This window comes from Gobius niger, assembly GCF_951799975.1.
Source record: "Gobius niger genome assembly, chromosome: 15".
In the NCBI taxonomy this organism is placed as follows: Eukaryota; Metazoa; Chordata; class Actinopteri; order Gobiiformes; family Gobiidae; genus Gobius; species Gobius niger.
Window position 1 is genome coordinate 29095327 of NC_136866.1, and position 21007 is coordinate 29116333.

General features: G+C 41.4%; 3 long non-coding RNA genes across 3 annotated transcripts; all 3 read right to left on the minus strand.

Annotated features, from left to right (window-relative positions):
- Positions 1 to 1290: 1290 nt before the first annotated feature.
- On the minus strand, positions 1291 to 4239 carry LOC306974472. Its single transcript, XR_013793637.1, has 3 exons — positions 4181 to 4239; positions 2576 to 2905; positions 1291 to 1556 (listed from the first exon to the last, which is right to left on the minus strand). It is a non-coding gene; the product is annotated as an uncharacterized lncRNA (long non-coding RNA).
- Positions 4240 to 7169: 2930 nt separating this feature from the next.
- Positions 7170 to 8466, minus strand: LOC306974925. Its single transcript, XR_013793678.1, has 3 exons — positions 8373 to 8466; positions 8235 to 8266; positions 7170 to 7313 (listed from the first exon to the last, which is right to left on the minus strand). It is a non-coding gene; the product is annotated as an uncharacterized lncRNA (long non-coding RNA).
- A 10558-nt stretch (positions 8467 to 19024) lies between these two features.
- Positions 19025 to 20306, minus strand: LOC306974923. The gene is made up of 3 exons (XR_013793677.1): positions 19896 to 20306; positions 19749 to 19813; positions 19025 to 19457 (listed from the first exon to the last, which is right to left on the minus strand). It is a non-coding gene; the product is annotated as an uncharacterized lncRNA (long non-coding RNA).
- Positions 20307 to 21007: the final 701 nt, after the last annotated feature.

The following is a 21007-nucleotide window of genomic DNA, read 5'->3' on the forward strand; positions in this document are numbered from 1 at the left end:
CAAGGACAAAGATCCATGAAGACGAGCGTTGTAGGTCTTAGCTGGTGGCGTTGCACTGGCCTGGAGGCTGTGACCTTATGGATTTGGGTAGAGCTGAACTGGAGAAAATGCACTCGGTTAAGGCGGGGCTTAAGAGGTTCATATCTGAGCTCAAAGTGGAGAAATGTTGTTGCACTGAACTGTTTTCCTCTGCTCAGGCGAGGGCAGCTGACCGGGGGCCTTCACACAGCTGTAGGTCACGTCCTCCTCCCCGGCTCTGCTCTTCTGGAAAACATTTATTCACATGATCATCAGAAGTCTCCATCCTCCAGACTGTCAGGGAGAATAACGCTCCTCATTCCTCTGCTGCCCCCTAGTGTTACAGCACGTCAGTAACACAACATCTGTACTGGCTTTACATGAGCTGAACTGATAATAAAGTGAATGTAAATATAGTAAATATAAGTGCTGTCGGCTTGGACTCACTCGGTTCTTGGTTTTCTTCTGGTTGATCTGAACGGAGGCGTAGGTGACTCCATCCTCAGGGTTCACCTGAAGGACAAGACCATATCTCAGTCCTTCACACGCCATTTAAAACATTTGATTCAACCTGTTCATGGAACAACTTGTTATGTATAGTTTAGAACCTGCCTCTGTAAATATGACTTACCTGAGCCTTTAGGTTTACAGCTCAGGTTTAAACTGCTTTATATCAAACCCTTTTTCACCACCGCTCACGTTTTGGCGTCGCCACAACTTGGTTTTATTCGGTCACAGCTTACACTCCCAAGTATGAATGACATGTATGTAAACTTTTGGTTTTGTAAACGTCATATAAAACCGTGTGGAAACTTCTGTCTCTCATACATTTTCCTGGTATTAATGGAAGCCTGTTTCCGCCATGTTAAAACATACAAGCCCAACAGGAAGTCGAAATGATGAGATTTAACCCCTTAACTCCCACCTGAACCGAGCACTTTTTCTCCAGTTTGGCTTTACCCCAATCCAAAAGCTTCTGGAAAAAAGCTGTGAAAAAGCAACAAAACTGAGACGAAAACAATGACAAAAATGTGGCAAAAATGTGACAAAAAATGACCAAAATTTGATTTTAAAAATGACGAAAAAATTACAAAAAAGTTACAAAAATGAGTTGAAAACCCAACAAAAAATGATGGAAAAAGAATCTGATGACGTGAGGAAAAAGATCCTCTCGGTTCAGGTGGAAGTTAAGAGGTTAAAGAAGCTTTTAGATTGGGGTAAAGCCAAACTGGAGAGAGGTTAAAATACATTCGGGTTTTGCTGTTTCTCACCTGTTGGTTTCTCTCTGAGTTTGAATGAATATCTCCTGTTTCTGTGGCTGATCTCACAGGAGAACAGATCCCTCCTCCTGGTGCTGAAGAACTCGGGATGGAAAGAGACGGAGGTGTCGCACGGGTAGGATCTGACTGGTCCAGATGTTTGATCCGTTGTCACCTGAGTTCCTTTGTACAGTAGTTTCACTTGAACAGAGTTACAGGCGTGTGGGGAAAACACATAACAGTTCAGCCTCACTTCTTCACTTTCCACAAGTTCAGTCACTGTAGAGAAACAACCACACAAGGAATAACACATCGATGAACTACTTAAAGTTGTAGACTGGCAATCGCTCCCATTAGAAGATCTGTACAATACAATGTCATTGTATCGATCTCTGTTTGAGCCTGAACTATTGTTTCATCATTATTGTAACTAAACTTTACAAAATAAAGCTGTCAGAGCTACTTCATGGTCCGTGATGAATTCTCCTACAAATGCTCTTCCATCATGGCCTCCTAAAGCTTCCTGAAGATAATCTTTATCATAATGCATGTTCTATGTTTAATGCTGTAAACTCATTCCGTTACACTCACCCTCTCACCAACATAACACGACTTTAAAAGGTGCTCGTTTAGTATATGCCACAGTCGTCCAAATCTATGGAATTAATTACGACTTAAAACAATAAATGATGTGCTTTATCTTGATTCAAAAGGAAACTATAGAGTCGACTTCTGGAGAACTGTTACTTCCAGCCCAGTTCAAACCGGTTTCTCTTTGCGCATGAATCATTTCGAGACACGAGGTTTTACACTGACACAAGGAAATGTGATTGTTTGTATTGTATCTAGGAGCACACTAGTTAGTAAATGCAAGTAATTTTTAAAAAGAGTACATTTCCCCTCCTATACAGCCCCACTAATACTTTGGTAAGAGGAGACATTAGTTGGTAAAGTGGTGGCAAAGTGAGTCTATAAATGACGTCAATCTACGCGAGCTGTTCTTTGTTTATGTGTGAAGTATCTTTGCTCAGGGCGGTGGTTGATGGACCCCCTTGTAGCTTTCTGGGTGTCCAGTTTTCACATTAGCATAACATGATGGTCAATAAGTTGAATTTCCTGATTGTGTTGTGAAATAAACTAACTGACCAGGTTTACTGGGTCTATAATGTTTTGAGTAACTGCATATTCAGTCCATTCTGTTCCACCTGATGATGTCATAGGGTGTGGTTTTAAAGTCCATGTAGTGATTTTTATCATTTTGGAGTAAAAGATAAAAAGTGCAGTAGAGACATACTCACATGAAACCACTGATAACATGATCGCGGCGTCAGACACTTCTCTCTGCGCCTCGTCGTACTGTTTACACGTATAACGGCCTTCTTGCTCAATCTGTGCGTTGTTAATAACCAAAGAGCAGCTTTCTGTCAGAGCGACCTTGTATTTGTATTTGGGAGCAGGACGCAGTTCTCCCAGAGTGATTAACTCCACCCCCGGGTTGGAGGTCTTTGGGTTATTGTACAGCCACGTCGTCTTGTTGCAGCGTTCCTGTTTGTCTTGAACTTTGCCACACGTCAGAACGGCCCCTTGTTCCTCTTCTATAAACACATCAGGCACTGGGTCTGTGAGCGCTGTGAAAGACAAAACTACTGCTTTATCTTTGACAGGAACAGGTCGATAACAGCGACACAGAGAGTAAACAGTTTTCAACATCCGTCCGAAATGAATAAACCCTATAATGAAACTCTACAGCAGGGGTAGGCAAGTTTGGGACAATTTTCATCATCGCCAAAACACCAAGGGCCGAACCTCAACATTTTAGCTTAACCTCTTAACTCCCGCCTGAACCGAGAGGATCTTTTTCCTCACGTCATTTTTTTCCCCATCATTTCTTTGTTGGGTATTCAACTCATTTTTCGAACTCATTTTTTTTGTCATTTTTTGGTCATATTTTTGTCACATTTTTGTCCTTTTTTTGTCCTTTTTTTCATCTATTTTTTTGTATTTTTTTGGTCAATTTTTTGTAATATTTTTGTCACATTTTTGTCATTTTTTTGTGTCTTTTTTGTCATTTTTGTGGACATTTTTTTGTTATTTTTGTGACATTTTTGCCACTTTTTCATACATTTTTCATCACTTTTTTGTCAATGTTTTCTCACTTTTTTGTCACATTTCCATCATTGTTTTCGTCTCAGTTTTGTTGCTATTTTCACAGCTTTTTTCCAGAAGCTTTTAGATTGGGGTAAAGCCAAACTGGACAAAATGTGCTCGGTCCACGTGGGAGATAAGGGGTTAAGGAAAACAACACGCCCGCTTTTTTGGTTTAGTCTTGATTTATGAAAAAAATATTTAGTTTGGTTAAATTAATTTCAAAAGCCTAATAATACACACTCCAGAACAGTAGGTGGTGCTGTGCAGATGTAACTGTCAATTGACGCCGACCCACAACAACTGTCCCCAGTTTGGCTTTACCCCAGTCCAAAAGGTTCTGGAAAAAAGCTGTGAAAATAGCAACAAAACTGAGACGAAAACAATGATGGAAATGTGACAAAAATGTGAGAAAACATTGACAAAAAAGTGACGGAAAATTGACGAAAAAATGACAAAAATGTGACAAAATGTGAGAAAAAAATTACAAAAAAATTACAAAAAAATGACAAAAATGTGACAAAAATGTGATAAAAATGGACGAAAAAATGACAAAAATGTGACAAAAAAGGACAAAAAAGTTAGAAAAATGAGTTGAATATCCAACAAAAAAATAATGGAAAAATATCTGATGACGTGAGGAAAAAGATCCTCTCGGTTCAGGCGGGAGTTAAGAGGTTAAATTAGATGCTCGTGTTTGTAGCCTCGTAGTTTTCGTAATACCTCAATAAAATAAAGTTTTAAAGTGAATAAATTACCCGTTAAAGCCAAAAGCAGCTCCAGAACCAGGACGTGAACCGGACGAGCCATGGCCTCCTCGGTCTGTGTCTGTTACGACAGAAGAACTTCCTTTAGAGACTCGGTTCATTTCCTCTTTGACTCTGGGCTGAAGGCGCTGTTCCTGTTACATCATCCACATGTTACAGTAAGTTCAGAAACACGCCCACATGGGGAAAAACAACATATATATATACTCATAATATATCAAACATGTTTATTACAAGACAAGTGTAAGGCCATTATTGTTAACGGCTGAATATTAATGGTCCACAAAGACTTCAAACCAAAAAGAGGAACTTTACTGTGACAAAAGTTGCAGAAACTGTCTGTTTTCATGACGTATTTCTCAGTCTGTGGAGCTTAAAGCGACACAACCTCGTTTTTGTCCTTTTATGGAAGCAGACCAGAGCGAATGCCGCCAGTTCTCCTCAAAACAAATAAGTAAATGCATCGTAACGCCTGTTCTGCTTTACCGTTATGAACAGCATCTAACTTCGTTTATACTTATACTTTACCCAAATCTAAAAGGTTCTCACCTGGAGTTTTCGGCCTATAGGCCAGTGTAACGCCTCATTTGAAAGCTAAGACCTTCCAAACGGATCTTTTCGTTGCGCTGTTGTAATTTTTCATCACTTTTCTGCCCTTTTTGGTCACATTTTTGTCATTTTTCAACACTTCTTCATCAAGTTTTTTCATAATTTTTCATAAATTTTCATCACTTTTTAAAAACATATTTTTCATAATATTTTGTCACTTTATTATCCTACTTTTTTTTCACTTTTCTGACACATTTTTTGTCATTTTTCATTACTTTTTGTCATATTTTACATAATTTTTGGTTATATTATTCATTACTTTTTTGTCACATTTTTGTCATTTTATCATCACATTTTTGTTGCCTTTTTGTTGGGTTTTTGCAACATTTTCATCCTCGTTTTCATCTTCCTTTTGGTTGATTTGGTTGAACTGTAGAAAATGTGCGTGGTTAGGGCGGGGCTAAGGCGGGGCTAAGGCATGATTAAGGCGGGGTTAAGGTGTGGTTAAGGCGGGGCTAAGGCGGGGTTAAGGCGGGGCTAAGAGGTTAAGAGGTTAAGGAACGGGTGTTGAACAGGTTTTAAGTGCGATGGTCAAGGCGCAGTCCCCTAAGGCCGGGTGATTAGTGCGGGTGATGGCAGTGAGCTGATTGGTCGGCAGTGCGGAGGAGGCGGGGCCAGGTTATAGAGGGACTTGTAAGTGAAAAGGACGAGCTTGTAGGTGTCGTCAGTGTAGCAGTGGAAGTTGAGTCCCTGGTGGAGGATGGTCTGACCGAGGGGAAACATTTAGATGTTAAAGAGGAGGGGGCCAAGCACCGACCCTTGGGGGACCCCGTGTGGGAATTGCAGTTGTTGACAGAGATGAAGCGGTGACGAGAGGTATAGGAAGCAGATCAGAGACGCAATCGATTGTAGACGGAGAAGGAGGGCAGCATTGATCTAATAAATCACAACAATAACTTGACGAGTGGTTATGGTGTGTAGCGTGTGAGGGTGACCTATGCCCTATCGCCATGGTTACCGCATACCAGAGATGAGCAAAAAACCCCACTCCAAAACCCCCAGACCATTTTATGGCATTGGAATTTCTTCACTTCCTGTTTTGTGAATGGCTGATCAGATCAAACACAGTTCAGGACAAATGAAGACTGTGACGATCTTATCTTTCGACTTCACAACCAGAGACGAGAACTTTTTATTGACCTTCGAATTGGACTAAAGACTGAATCTCAAACATCCGATTTGAGTAATAAGCCAATTCTTTAATTCATGGACAGTGAGAATGAACTCAACCAATCTGTTCTAATGATGGATTTTCCCAAGGTCAACAAAAATGCAATGTACATATACTGTCGAAATGTCGGTAATGCATCTGGAAAGTTTGTGAAGTTGTTAATGTGTTTATTACAATAGAAATGTATTTCCTGAATTCTCTCCCAAGAGAAGCCTTCCTCCCATCCCACCGTGACTAAGGTGCCAATCATATCAAGTTACGGACTGAATCGATTGGTCGAGTCCCGCGGAGACAAAGGGGCCGCCCCCGGTATAAAGGAAGGGTAAGGAAGAAGTTCCCTTAGCCTGTGTAAGACTTATGTGAGAGTTGGAGTTGGACAGTTGAAGTTTCTCTTGGAGTTCAGACAGAAGAAGGAGAGACGGCAGGATAAGCACATGGCGACATCCCCCGCTGAACTCTGACCTCTCTTTGTCTCAGATGGACCACAAGAATCTTTAAGTTTGAGCCCGTCATTTGACGTGATTTGTAACTACCAGTTACTTCTTTTAATAACATTGTGATCGCTGAGCTTTCAGTGCAACCATTTAGAGTCTAGCTTGTCAAGCTAACCCCCCCCCCCCCCCTAATCTACAACCTATTAATGAATTAATAAACAAATTAATTGATTAATAAACCCTCATACCCTACATGTGTGTAAAATCAAAACATAATAAACAGCTTGAATGAACATGCACTAAACTAAAGGACACACAGATGACCACAATGACTTCATACCAAAATGGGGAACTATATTGTGGAAAAAGTTGCAGCAACAAGTGCGGTCCAACTCTATTTTTAAGACATGTTCATCACTCGTTCGTGGAACAGAGACTGTGAAGTGTTTTTGTCCTTCTTTGGTAGCGAGAGACGACGGCCCCAGTTCCCCTTAACACTAAGAAGTCAATAAATGAATTTAGGCTACATGATACATACATAATACAAGTAAGAAATATATCCTCTTGCTTCGGTTACCATGGAGATCCGCCATGTTTGCAGCTGTTAGCATACATTATCCATAGACTAACATTAGCTAAAAACACTAGTTCAAGCACATAAACTCTCAAAGTTCACAAGTTTTTCCAATGAAGCACAAAACATAATCTTCAACAAAAAGCAGATTCACAAGAGACGTTTAATCAAAGTTTTTTCTTCTCCACTTCCTGAATAATATTTGAGTCGCAATAATCAGGACGAGCGATTTTAAACATTTGGTATGTGTTAGTTTTCAGACGGCTGTGAGTGGAATCTGACGGAGACAGAAGGCTCTGCCACGTTCTCATAGACCACAGCGCCCCCTGTGTTCACCTGCGGAAACACACGGCCCTTTAGAAAGAATGGACTGATGTAATAATGAGCCAAAACAATATGACAGAGAAGCTTTTTACACAGACGACCATCAGATCAATGACAGGACTAAACCAGGACTAAACCAGGACTAAACCAGGACTAAACTGGGGCTAAACCAGGACTAAACTGGGCCTAAACCAGGACTAAACTGGGGCTAAACCAGGACTAAACCAGGACTAAACCAGGACTAAACTGGGGCTAAACCAGGACTAAACCAGGACTAAACTGGGGCTAAACCAGGACTAAACTGGGGCTAAACCAGGACTAAACTGGGGCTAAACCAGGACTAAACCAGGACTAAACTGGGGCTAAACCAGGACTAAACCAGGACTAAACCAGGACTAAACTGGGGCTAAACCAGGACTAAACCAGGACTAAACTGGGACTAAACTGGGACTAAACCAGGACTAAACTGGGGCTAAACCAGGACTAAACTGGGGCTTAACCAGGACTAAACTGGGACTAAACTGGGACTAAACCAGGACTAAACTGGGGCTAAACCAGGACTAAACTGGGGCTAAACCAGGACTAAACTGGGGCTAAACCAGGCCTAAACTGGGACTAAACGAGGACTAAACAGGTTCTAAATCGGGCCTAAAGTGGGACTAAACCAGGACTAAACTGGGACTAAACCAGGACTAAACTGGGACTAAACGAGGACTAAACAGGTTCTAAATCGGGCCTAAAGTGGGGCTTAACCAGGCCTAAACTAGGGCTAAACCAGGACTAAACTGGGGCTAAACCAGGCCTAAAGTGGAGCTAAACCAGGACTAATCTGGGGCTAAACCAGGCCTAAACTGGGACTAAACTGGGACTAAACTGGGGCTAAACTGGGACTAAACTGGGGCTAAACTGGGCTAACAGACGTGTCAGACTCACGTTGGTGCGGCTCCTCTCAGACGCTCCTCTCCCTGAAACAGACAAACGTTTAGCTCCGACAGAAATCTGATGATGATGATGATGATGACGATGACGATGACGATGACGATTGATGATGACGATGATGAGGGGACTGACCTTTGACCCTGGCGTAGAGGTGAAGAGCAGCCACAGAGAGGAGCAGCATCACCAGCCCCACGATCAGTAAAACGTCTCTGATCAGGTGACCTACGACACACCTCTGAGTTAATACAGTTTCTGTTTAGACCAACATTAAAGTGACTGAACCTGATGTCACTGCATTAAAGTGATAATAAAGTCTGATTTCTGTTCAGAAGCTGCTTTGATTCAGTTCAAATCTTAGCGTGTGCTCTGGCAGGTGCTCAAGCTTTCTTATATGTTCCAGCCAGAAACAAATAAATGTTCAAAATGTTTCCTGAACAAATCTGTATCCAGTACCTGAAAAAGCTCCTCCTCCTTTGTTGTTGTTGTTGTTGTTGTTGACGGACTCTGTGTCATTTGTCACGGGCTCCTCTGAAAGTGAACAAGAAATTAACATTGTAATCAAATTTCCATTGTCTTTTTGTCAAATTTTCATCACTTTTGTTGCATTTTCATCCTTGTTCTCGTCTCATTCTTGTCTATTTTTACGCTTTTTTAACCCCTTACCTCCCACCTGAACCGAGCACATTTTCTCCAGTTTGGATTTACCCCAGTGCAAAAGCTTCTGGAAAAAAGCTGTGAAAAAGTAGCAAAACTGAGACAAAAAAAACTATGGAAATGTGACAAAAAAGTGAGAAAACATTGACAAAAAATGGACGAAAAATGTGACAAAAATGTAGCAAAAAAATGACAAAAATTGATAAAAAATTTACGAAAAAATGACAAAAATGTGACAAAAATTAGTTGAATACCCAACAAAAAAATGATGGAAAAAGAATCTGATGATGTGAGGAAAAAGATCCTCTCGGTTCAGGTGGGAGTTAAGAGGTTAAAGAAGCTTTTAGATTTGGGTAAAGCCAAACTGGAGAGAGGTTAAAATACATTCGGGTTTTGCTGTTTCTCACCTGTTGGTTTCTCTCTGAGTCTGAATGAATATCTCCTGTTTCTGTGGCTGATCTCACAGGAGAACAGATCCCTCCTCCTGGTGCTGAAGAACTCGGGACGGAAAGACGGAGGTGTCGCACGGGTAGGATCTGACTGGTCCAGATGTTTGATCCGTTGTCACCTGAGTTCCTTTGTACAGTAGTTTCACTTGAACAGAGTTACAGGCGTGTGGGGAAGACACATAACAGTTCAGCCTCACTTCTTCACTGTCCACATGTTCAGTCACTGTAGAGAAACAACCACACAAGGAATAACACATCGATGAACTACTTAACCCTCGTGTCGCCTTCGCGGGTCTTTTTGACCCGCTGTCATGTTCCGGGCTTTTGGATGCAAGGTGACACAAGGGGGCGCCCTTCCAACCTTCTCAGTGTAAATGTGAGTTGACTTTCTTCAGAGTGAGACTTTAGGTCAGACACCATGAGTGACAGTAACATGAGGCTAAATACAGTGATTATTATTACAATTACAAAAAGAAAAATATTTGAAAATCATGTATCTAATCAAAAAAACAAAAACAAACCCTAACCAGTTGTATCTGCTGTAAAGTCATGTTTGTCCCGGTTCCTCTGAGTCGTGGTGGGTCCTGGTGGACCATGACAGATGTGGACAGGACTGTGGTGGATCTACTTTTACTTTGGAGAAAATAGTTACTATAGAAACTGTTGAAGAAATGAACCTCATGAGCTTCTTCTGTAACATCTGTCCACATCAGTCCTGCTGCCCCACGACTCAGAGGAACTGGGACAGACATGACCTACAGCAGATACAAATGACCTGGGTTTGTTTTGGGTTTTTTTTAGAATGAGAGTAAATAAAATAACTTTTTTTTTTTATTAGATAAATGATATTCAAATATTTTTCTTTTTGTAATTGTAATTTTCCATATATTATGTTTTTACTACATATTTGAGTTTCAGAATATGATGTGACTCTTACCTGCAGCAGAAGTCTGAAGTTCTGTCTAAAGCAGAAGCTCCATGACTTCCTTCTTCACTTCTCAGTCTGTGACTGAAGAGCAATGAGGCCTCAGCCTTTTTACTGGAAACAAAGAGCTCACTGTATTTAGCCTCATGTTACTGTCACTCATGGTGTCTGACCTAAAGTCTCACTCTGAAGAAAGTCAACTCACATTTACACTGAGAAGGTCGTCCATTTTTCACACTAGCAGAACATGATGGTTAATAAGTTGAATTTCCTGATTGTGTTGTGAAATAAACTAACTGACCAGGTTTACTGGGTCTATAATGTTCTGAGTAACTGCATATTCAGTCCATTCTGTTCCACCTGATGATGTCATAAAAAGTGCAGTAGAGACATACTCACATGAAACCACTGATAACATGATGGAGGCTTCAGACACCTCTGTTAGCAACTCGTCCACCTGTTTACACGTGTAACGCCCTTGTCGCTGAATCTGCACCTTTTTCAAAACCAAAGAGCAGCTTTCTGTCAGAGTGGCCTCGTGTTTGTGTCCGGGATGAGGGAGCAGGTCTCCCAGAGTGATGAACTCCTCCACCGGGTTTGAGTTCCTTGGGTCACTGTAGGTCCATGCCATCGTGTTGCAGCGATCCTGTCCCACGTGGACTTTATCACACGTCAAACGGCCTCGTGTTCCTCTTCCACAAACATGTCTGGCTCCGTCAGCGCTGTCAAAGACAAAACTGCTGCTTCATCTTGAACAATGAACAATAACAATAGAGAAGACACCGTTTACAACATCATCCAGAAGTTAACCTCTGAACTCCCGCCTGAACCGAGAGGATCTTTTCCATCATTTTTTGTTGGGTATTCAACTCATTTTAAAAAAAAAAACTTTTATGTCATTTTATTGTCATTTTTTGTCACATTTTTGTCATTTTTTTTGTCACATTTTGTCACATTTCCTTTTTTTTTTTGTAAATTTTTTATCATATTTTTGTTATTTTTTTGTCACATTTTTGAAAAAATTTTCGTCAATTTTTTTTTATCAATTTTTTTTTAATCAATTTTTTGTCCTTTTTTGTCACATTTTTGTAATTTTTTGTCAAATTTTTGCCATTTTTTGTCACATTTCCATCATTGTTTTCGTCTCAGTTTTTTTGCTTTTTCACAGCTTTTTTCCAGAAGCTTTTGGATTGGGGTAAAGCCAAACTTGAGAAAATGTGCTCGGTTCAGGTGGGAGTTAAGGGGTTAATATGTTCAGTCAATCATTCAATGGTTTTGTGAATATCATTACCACAACAGGAGCCTCACTGGACACAAACTCGTGACCTGGGGCTTCGGCACTAACATGACAAAACACCTTCATTGTTTGTTTTTCTTAATAGAAGTGCAGAAAGACTTTAACTTTTTTAAATTATTGAGATTAAATGAAGACTAAACCAAAAAACTGGAGTCTTATTATCCTCAAAGTAGTTCCCAGTGGCTGTAGTCTCGTAGTTTTAGTAATATCTCAATAAAATAAAGTTATACAGTGAATAAATTACCTGTTAAAGCCAAAAGCAGCTCCAGAACCAGGACTTGAGCCGGACGAGCCATGGCCGCCTCGGTCTGTGTCGGCTCTGACACATTTGACTAAAAACTCGGCTTATTTCCTCATCGAGACGCAGTTCCTTTTATTCATAATCCACAAGTTTACAGTAAACTCAAATATGGCAACAAGGATGTTCCGTGGGGGGCGGGTCTTAATGTGCAAATGACATGAATGGGACATGAATGTTGAGGATTTAGGACACATTTAGATAGAAAAGCCTTTTCTCCGAGAGCGTTTGCTCAGGTTACCAGATGGACATTATATAATCTCCCTCAGAACAGAATTATTAACCTCCAGTTTAGGTCTGTGGGTGAGATACGTCCGATTGACTCAAACAAGGCACTTTAGGTCTGAGCCTGTATCCTGCATGTCCTATTGTGTATGTTTTAGTTTGATATGGGAAACCAGAGCAACAAAACAAACACAAGGTAGAGGAGCAGTGGCTGAGCTCCCTCCGAGTAACTGAGCTCCTCCCCCTCAGACACCCTGTGGAGGAAACTCATTTCGGCCGCCTGTGTCCACCATCTCCTCTTTCCGCTGGAGAACCATGGCCTCGGATTTGGAGGTGCTGATCCTCATCCCGGCCGCTTCACACTCGGCTGCAAACCTCCCCCAGAGCAGCTGGAGGTCAGACAGAACAACATCTTCAAACAGCAGAGATGAAGGACGCCCTCCAGCCCCGAGAGGTTCTGTCCATGAAGGTAATGAACAGAACCGGTGACAAAGTGCAGCCCTGGGGGACACCAACACGCACTGGGAACAGGTCTGACTTACTGCCAGCTCGTACAGGGAACGCAGAGGGCCCCGGACCGCACACTCCCAGAGCGCCCCCCACAGGGCACCACGGGGGACACGGGCCTAGTCCACACGTAGCAGGACATTTATAAATCTGCCCTCTGTCTAGACAAAGATGACAAGATGGTAAAAAACGATCTTTGTGATATTCTTAATGTGTGGAACAAACGCCAGCTCAGAGTCAAAGATGTGTGATCTTTGACTTTTGACAGGTTCTTCACCTGTGAGGAAGGATTCATAGACACTGACTGTAGTTTGGGTTAAAGTCTCTCTCTCTGGGCCTCGGGGCCGATGAGCAAACTTGATCAAAAAGCCTGAACGATCGTTAAAACAAACACAGTGACGTTCGGCCTAAAGCTCTGGTTCTTTATGTCACTCTCAAACACATAACCAGAGTATTCTTAGATCTTCACTTTGGTCAGAGGTTTCAGAAACCCTCGTTTTTGGGTTAATTCATCTGCGGTTTGGTGGATGATCGGCCGAATCGTAGGAAAATATCTTTGTTCGGTGAGATATCCTGCTACGCTTTCTACAGATCCACAAAACACACGTGGACTGAACCCTCGAGCACCTGATGGAGGGAATAGAAGACTTGTGTGAAGTTCGCCCCCCCATAGTGTCCGATTTGCTTCAAAATGGTGTCATTCGTTCGTGCTTCATTTGTGCACGTTTGTGCGCACTTCGTTTTTGAGGTATTGATCATTGATTGGTAATTGGCTCGGGTCTTGGTCCTGGTCTGATCTTTGTTCAGGTCTTGGTCTGGTCTTGGTTTGGTTCTTAGTCTTGATCTTTGTTCGGGTCTTGGTTCGGGTCTTGGTCTAGTCTTGGTCTGGTCTGGCACAAACAAATGACACCATTTTGAAGCAAATCGGACACTATGGGGGGGCGAACTTCACACAAGTCAGATACTTGTATAGTTTAGCTAAAAACAATTGCTTGATTAAAAAAAAAGTATTCATAATAAGTGTCTTTTACCCATAAATCTTACATAAACGCTGGGACTAAAGTGACATGACTATCAGTGTTCTGAGTGGGATGTTCTTTTGTAGCATAGACCAGTGGGATCATTAGACGTATTTTTATGTGCTCACTGTTCGGGTCTTGGTTTGGTTCTTAGTCTTGATCTTTGTTCGGGTCTTGGTCTAGTCTTTGTCTGGTCTTGGTTCGAGTTTTGGTCTATTCTCAGTTCGGCTCTTGGTCTGGTTCTTAGTTGTGGTCTTGGTCTTTGCCTTTGCTTTGCTTTAGTCTGGGTTGTGGTTTTAGTCTGGGTTGTGGTTCGGGTCTTGGTTCGGGTCTTGGAAAAGTTGAAAACTGCTGAAAATAAGGAAAAAGACGGACGTTTAATAAAAGATAAAGAACATGAAAATCAATTATTGACTGCGGAAGGATCCACAGTAACTACCTCAAAAACAAACGAAGCACAAACGAAGCACAAACAAATGACACCATTTTGAAGCAAATCGGACACTATGGGGGGGCGAACTTCACACAAGTGAATAGAAGTCGGCTCCTGATAAAGAGCCGTGAATCCCATCACTCTGAGCTGGATCACGGAGAAACTCCAACCATTAAACCATTGAAACTCAAGGGTTTTGACTGATGACGAGAGTAATTAATGCCGGGTCTGAGGTGTTGAACTGCCTTTGCTCAGTGTGACGTTTCTCGGACACTCTGTCAACACCAAAAAAGGACAAAACCTCGAGCGGCTGTGAATGATCTGTAGAAAGAGAAACTCTTATAAATAGACTCACAGTTTCCTCTTTTTTTACAAACTTTTCAAACCATGAGCATCGTTCAAAATAAATAAAAAGCTACATCTGTTTTTCATTACTCCGAATGTAAAGTGAGGTGTGGGTGAAACCCTGAGGTTGGAAGTGAATCCCCTTTGTGATATTTGAAAGTGTTTTCATTGGACGTTGTGATTTTGAGGAGGTGAAGTGAAGGAAGGAGTGAAAAAGACAAACGTGTCACGGGACATTTGAGTTCCAGCTGAGTGTGGGGCGATGCTGCGCTCCGCGGTTCCACTGGCTTTGCTCCTGGTTCTGCAGCTGTCAGGTGAGTCTCAGTCGTCCAGGTCACTGTGGGGACAGAGGGTTAACGCTGAGGTCATGGGTCATTGGTTTTACTTCACCGGCTCTGACCGGTTAGGTTATAGGGTAATATTATCTATAATCAGTATTTGAAAGACTTGTCGGGCTCAACTGTTGATGATGTTTCTGCAAAGTCTTGCTTTAGTTCATTTTCTTTAAGTGAAGAACTTTGAGATGGTGTGAACAAAGCTCGTATAGTCGTCCACACTCAGGCAAAAAGAAAAGATGTCATTAAGGCTAAAGAAACAGTCGCTCTATTATTTTATGTGCACGACGTTACAAACTGCAGATCTGATAAACCAGTGTTAACTTGATTTTATTTGGGGGAGTTTGTCATTTCAATAAAAACCCTTTAAATGCACTTGTAACTCGAGTTACTGAAACTGTGATGACGAATATATTACTGTGTTTTGTTTAAGTCATATGTTAAATTCCTCAGTTACTTTTGTGATACGTCACCTCAACACTATTGACTTCTCCTTATCAAATGTCTAATTATACATATAAGTCTCTCTGATGTTGAAGTGTCTTTTTTCTGAGAAATTACAAAATATCTCGACATTTTGAATTGTTTGTTTTGTAATTGCTGCACTTCTTGTTTTGTATTTCAGGCTCAGACGGAGTGTTTTTCCATCAGACTGTGAGAGAAGGAGATGACGTCACTTTGTGGTGTAGAAATGTTCTTCCAGATCAAAACCAGTGTGAGCTCACAGACTGGTTCATTGGCAATAACCCAGATGATACAGTCTTGTTTAATAATGGAAAGAAAGATGATGCAGTGAGTTCATCCGTGAGTCTCCTCCAGAACTGCTCCCTGGTTTTACACAGAGTCACAAACAAACAGGCTGGAGAATACATTTGTCAACAAAGTAAAAGAGAGGATGAAGAGACTCTATTTTATCTGTTTGTAGCCTCATGTGAGTGATTTGTAGATTGATGCCTGATCCTTCTTTTTATTTTTAAAAGTCACATTTAAAATTAAAATAACTGGTTCTCTGTTATTGTACATAATTCTCACCAGTGTCTCAGGAAAAGGAAGACGACAGAGTGAATCTCACCTGCTCCGTGACCATGCCTGGGTTCTGCGCCCATGAAGTGAAATGGTTGCACGACAATGAAGAAGTGACCGGAGATAATGAAGAGCTGCAGATGTCTCGCTCTTACTTCGACTGTTGGGCCTCGGTCTCCTTTAAGGATCCGTCTCCTCCGTCTCCGTTTTACAAGACTCTGAAGTGTGAAATTGCAGATATGTTTACAGATCAGAACGTCACTCTGTTCCCTCGAGCTCCAGGTGAGAAATATTCAACTTTTTCTGTTTCCTGAGAAAACGAGTAATTATTTGTTGGTTTATAGACGATAAGACGACGGCAGCGACTGTAGGTTCTTCTGTGGCGACTGTAGGTTCTTCTGTGGCGACTGTAGGTTCTTCTGTGGCGACTGTAGGTTCTTCTGTGGCGACTGTAGGTTCTTCTGTGGCGACTGTAGGTTCTTCTGTGACGACTGTAGGTTCTTCTGTGGCGACTGTAGGTTCTTCTGTGGCGACGCCCCCCACAGACACAGGTGAGGAGAGCAGCCAAAATATACAGTTCATACAGTTTATATCTCACATCACAGTAACATATACGACTACATATAATATTTGTGTGTCGTATCAGGTCACCTGATCAGAAACGTGCTGCTGATCGTGGGGCTGGTGATGCTGCTCCTCTCTGTGGCTGCTCTTCACCTCTACGCCAGGGTCAAAGGTCAGTCCCCTCATCATCATCATCATCATCATCATCATCATCATCATCATTATCATCATCATCGGCCCATTTCTGTCGGAGCTAAACGTTTGTCTGTTTCAGGGAGAGGAGCGTCTGAGAGGAGCCGCACCAACGTGAGTCTGACACGTCTGTTAGCCCCAGTTTAGACCTGGTTTAGTCCTGGTTTAGTCCCAGTTTAGTCCTGGTTTAGTCCCAGTTTAGTCCTGGTTTAGTCCCAGTTTAGTCCTGGTTTAGTCCTGGGTTAGTCCCAGTTTAGTCCCAGTTTAGTCCTGGTTTAGTCCCAGTTTAGTCCTGGTTTACTCCTGTCATTGATCTGATGGTCGTCTGTGTAAAAAGCTTCTCTGTCATATTGTTTTGGCTCATTATTACATCAGTCCATTATTTCTAAAGGGCCGTGTGTTTCCGCAGGTGAACACAGGGGGCGCTGTGGTCTATGAGAACGTGGCAGAGCCTTCTGTCTCCGGCAGATTCCACTCACAGCCGTCTGAAAACTGAGTCTGTTTGTGTAACTGATAATCGTGTGTGTTTATTCGACCATGTTTGTTTTGCTCATTTTCAGTCGTGTCCGAGTCACGTCCTGTTGTTTTACTTTTATTTTATTTTGGGATTTGAGATCAGTCACGGTTCACTTCCTGTTTAAGATTCAGGGATTTATTTTGAAGGAGCCACTTCCGGTCTTGTATATTTGTCTATTCTATGGCCAAAGCTCAGGATCACCTCTTTTTTGATGTTTTTTCGACACTTTTTTTTCCCCAAGAAGCTTTTAGATTTGGGTAAAGTCAAACTGGGGAAGATGTGCTCAGTTCAGAGGTTTGTTCAAGGTCACGGTTGTAAAAGTCTGGATCTGAACTCACAGCTGTTTTCTTTGTGTGTCTCCAGCTCTTACTGTGAATTTGTGGATTTACTGCCATTAAAGCTTAAATCTCATCAGTCAAGTCTCTTCCTTCCTGTTACAGCCACAGATCTGTTAGAAACGCTACAGGACATGACCATATAAGGAAACGACCTCAAATAAATGAGACAAATCCAAAAGAAATGTTCTTTTATGGATCGATGAACGTATGTTTGGGTCAATATGACAAATGTAAAGTGAGACGTGGGTTTGAAGTGAATCCTCTTTGTGATGTTTGAAAGTGTTTTTATTGGACGTTGTGATTTTGAGGAGGTGAAGTGAAGGAAGGAGTGAAAAAGACAAATGTGTTGGTGACGTTTGAGTTCCAGCTGAGTGTAATTTTTTGTAATTTTTTTGTCAATTTTTTGTATTTTTTTGTCCATTTTTTGTCAATTTCTTGTGACATTTTTGCCACTTTTTCATCCATTTTTCGTCACTTTTTTGTCAATGTTTTCTCTTTTTTTTGGGTCACATTTCCATCATTGTTTTCGTCTCAGTTTTGTTGCTTTTTTCCAGAAGCTTTTGGATTGGGGTAAAGCCAAACTGGAGAGAATGTGCTCGGTTCAGGTGGGAGTTAAGGGGTTGATCAAATGCCTGACTGCAGTTCAGAGGTGGATCAAGTTACAAATGTCTCGACTCATGTGTAAAAAGACATTGTGTGAATGAATGGATGTGATGACCTGGTGTCGTGTCTGAGTGTGAGCCATCGGGAAAGTTTTATCAGGATTTTGATCTTTGTTCTTTGTAGTGAACGTAGTGAACCACCAGGGGCAGGAGTCGAAATGAGCTGGTGTTCTGTCGAAACGTCAGCCTGGCTAGAAAATGACCTGCTTGATCCAAAGATGGAGTCGCTGCTGTCATGTTGGATCCGTAAAGAAACTTTTTCTTCATTGTTTTATCCGTAAACAAACTACAAGCTTCCGTGTGTGGAATAGCGTCTTCGTCGCTCCTCGTCCTGTGATCGGCCAGCGCGGGTTTTCCCAGGCTGTCGAAACGTGCTCCTGTGTCGAGATTTGCTTCCTCTTAAAACGACAGCTTTGAGACAGAGCGAAGTGCTTATTTCAACAGCCTTTAGTCGTTCAAATGTAAATGGACTCAACTTATGTAGCACTTTTCTACCTTTATCAGGCCCAAAGCCAGTGGCGGCTGGTGATGTGAAAACCAGGGGGGGCTGTGGCCTCGACCTACCTTCAATTATATTGTAGAAGATACTTCTGTAGCACCTACGAGGTTAGTACAGGAAAAGGGCTGTATAGTATGTACTAGCATACAACACAGTAGTAGGGTTATCTTCTATAGACCAGATCAGAAGCCTAGACTCGGCTAAAGGAGGAGTGAAATAAACCTTAAATAAAGAGAAGACCACAGACCAGGATGTAAAGTTAACTGCCGGCTTCTTATTTAACAAATGGACAAAGGACATACATACATTTAACATCGAGTGTGGAAAAATCCCTTTTTTGTCTAAACCGGTTAGTTTTAAAAGATTTAATTTCCTTTAGGTTCTATTAATATAGGTTGCAACCTTTAATTCTCAAGTTTCAGTTCAAGTTATTTCTTTACTTAACCCTTGTTTTGAAGTTTAGTTCTATTCTGTTTCAAGTTCTTTTATAGGTACCCTTTAAGTTTAACCATACCTAATTGTTTTGTTTACAACCAAACAATTACAACAATACTGTAATAACAGTATATTCGTGTATGGTCAAATAAATAAAAATGTTCAAAACTTTACAAAACTCAAAATATTCAGCAAAAGACTGAACAATCTGTATACCACAGAAAAGTCTTTTGATTTCAAGTTTACTAATCCTTTGTTCTTCTGAATTAACAGTCCAATGTTTTTATCTTGAATCCACTAGTTTTGGTGGAAGGTGGATAGATCGATAGATCCTACCAGTTCAGATGTAAACCATGCAACGTCCAGTAGATGCAAATCCTGGCTCATGCACAGTTCACACAAGGTCCAATGGGCGGCTCGCCATCATGGATCCAGCACGAGTCAAATCTTCAAATCCAGCTATGTCTAATCGACAATTCTTCATCCCAACCTAAGTTGGCCTAACGTAAACAACATAAAATAAGTAAAAATACTTAAAATAAAACGCTAGGTAAGACTAAAACTAAGAAAATATACATTTCCGGTCCTAAGCCGCGCTTGTTAAAACGGCAAGAAAAACAAGACGGAGCATTGACCTACAAAGACAATGCTTGGGTTGGCTTAAAATGTACCAACATTTACTCTTTCTCGTATAAACCAACTTAAATTCACTACCTTAGCTTTTCGTTTACATAAAATAACAATTTCTTTGAACAATTATAGTTTACAGCAAATACATGTTTTCCACTCACCAAGTCCCGTTAATCCAAGTACACAAACCTCCGAGACCATGACTTGGTTGGAAAACCCTCAATACCTTTGTAAAAGTGTGAAAATAACTCTTAGACAACTTTACACTTGTTGCTTTACAAAAAATAAATACTTTTTCTTAAACTCACCGAGTCCTGTTGCTTTGCAATACACCAGGACAGATTGGAAACAAAAATACCTTCTTCAAAGTACAAATATGACTTGGTTTAGACTCGTTTTCTGCGTTCGTTTCTCTGCTATTTTCACTGCAGTACTTTGCGTGTTTTTGCTGCAGCTCCTCGTTTAGCATTGGGAAAGTTTTGCAACAATCCGATTGGCTGTTGTTTGGTGCAGGGGCGTCACAACAACGTGCACTTCAAAATAAAAGTCTACATGGGTTTTAACCATTTTAAAATGTAAATAATAATGATTTTGCATGTTTCACATGTTTTAACTCAAATAATATACAGAAGAATGAAATATAACTTTTTAGATGTTTTTAGATATATTTCACCATATGAACTTATTTATTGGCTTTTAGCACTCAAAGTATTTGTTGCTGTTTTATTAACATGCTTTTACTCTGGTGGCTCTGTTAACCTCTGGGCTACACTTACAAACATTGTTTTTAACTTAAAAAAGAAAGTTATCTTTGAGGCATTTAATATTATTATAATATGTAGAATATATTCACAACTTATTGTTTTATTCAACAAAAAAATAAATAATTTCAGACTAAAGTGTAACGATAGTCACTATACATATTTGTGTTTTGCAGTTTTAGTCCCAGATCTGCTGTGGTTTCATTATGAGCCTCAGAGCCACAGGTTTAAACCCGTATAAACCGTCAGACAATGATCCATCAGAAATAATGTGCAGCTCACGTATAGACGAGAGTCCTCCTCCTGTAGCACCTGGAGCTCCTCCTGTAGCACCTGGAGCTCCTCCTCCTGTAGCACCTGGAGCTCCTCCTGTAGCACCTGGAGCTCCTCCTGTAGCACCTGGAGCTCCTCCTCCTGTAGCACCTGGAGCTCCTCCTCCTGTAGCACCTGGAGCTCCTCCTCCTGTAGCACCTGGAGCTCCTCCTCCTGTAGCACCTGGAGCTCCTCCTGTAGCACCTGGAGCTCCTCCTGTAGCACCTGGAGCTCCTCCTCCTGTAGCACCTGGAGCTCCTCCTGTAGCACCTGGAGCTCCTCCTGTAGCACCTGGAGCTCCTCCTGTAGCACCTGGAGCTCCTCCTCCTGTAGCCCCTGGAGCTCCT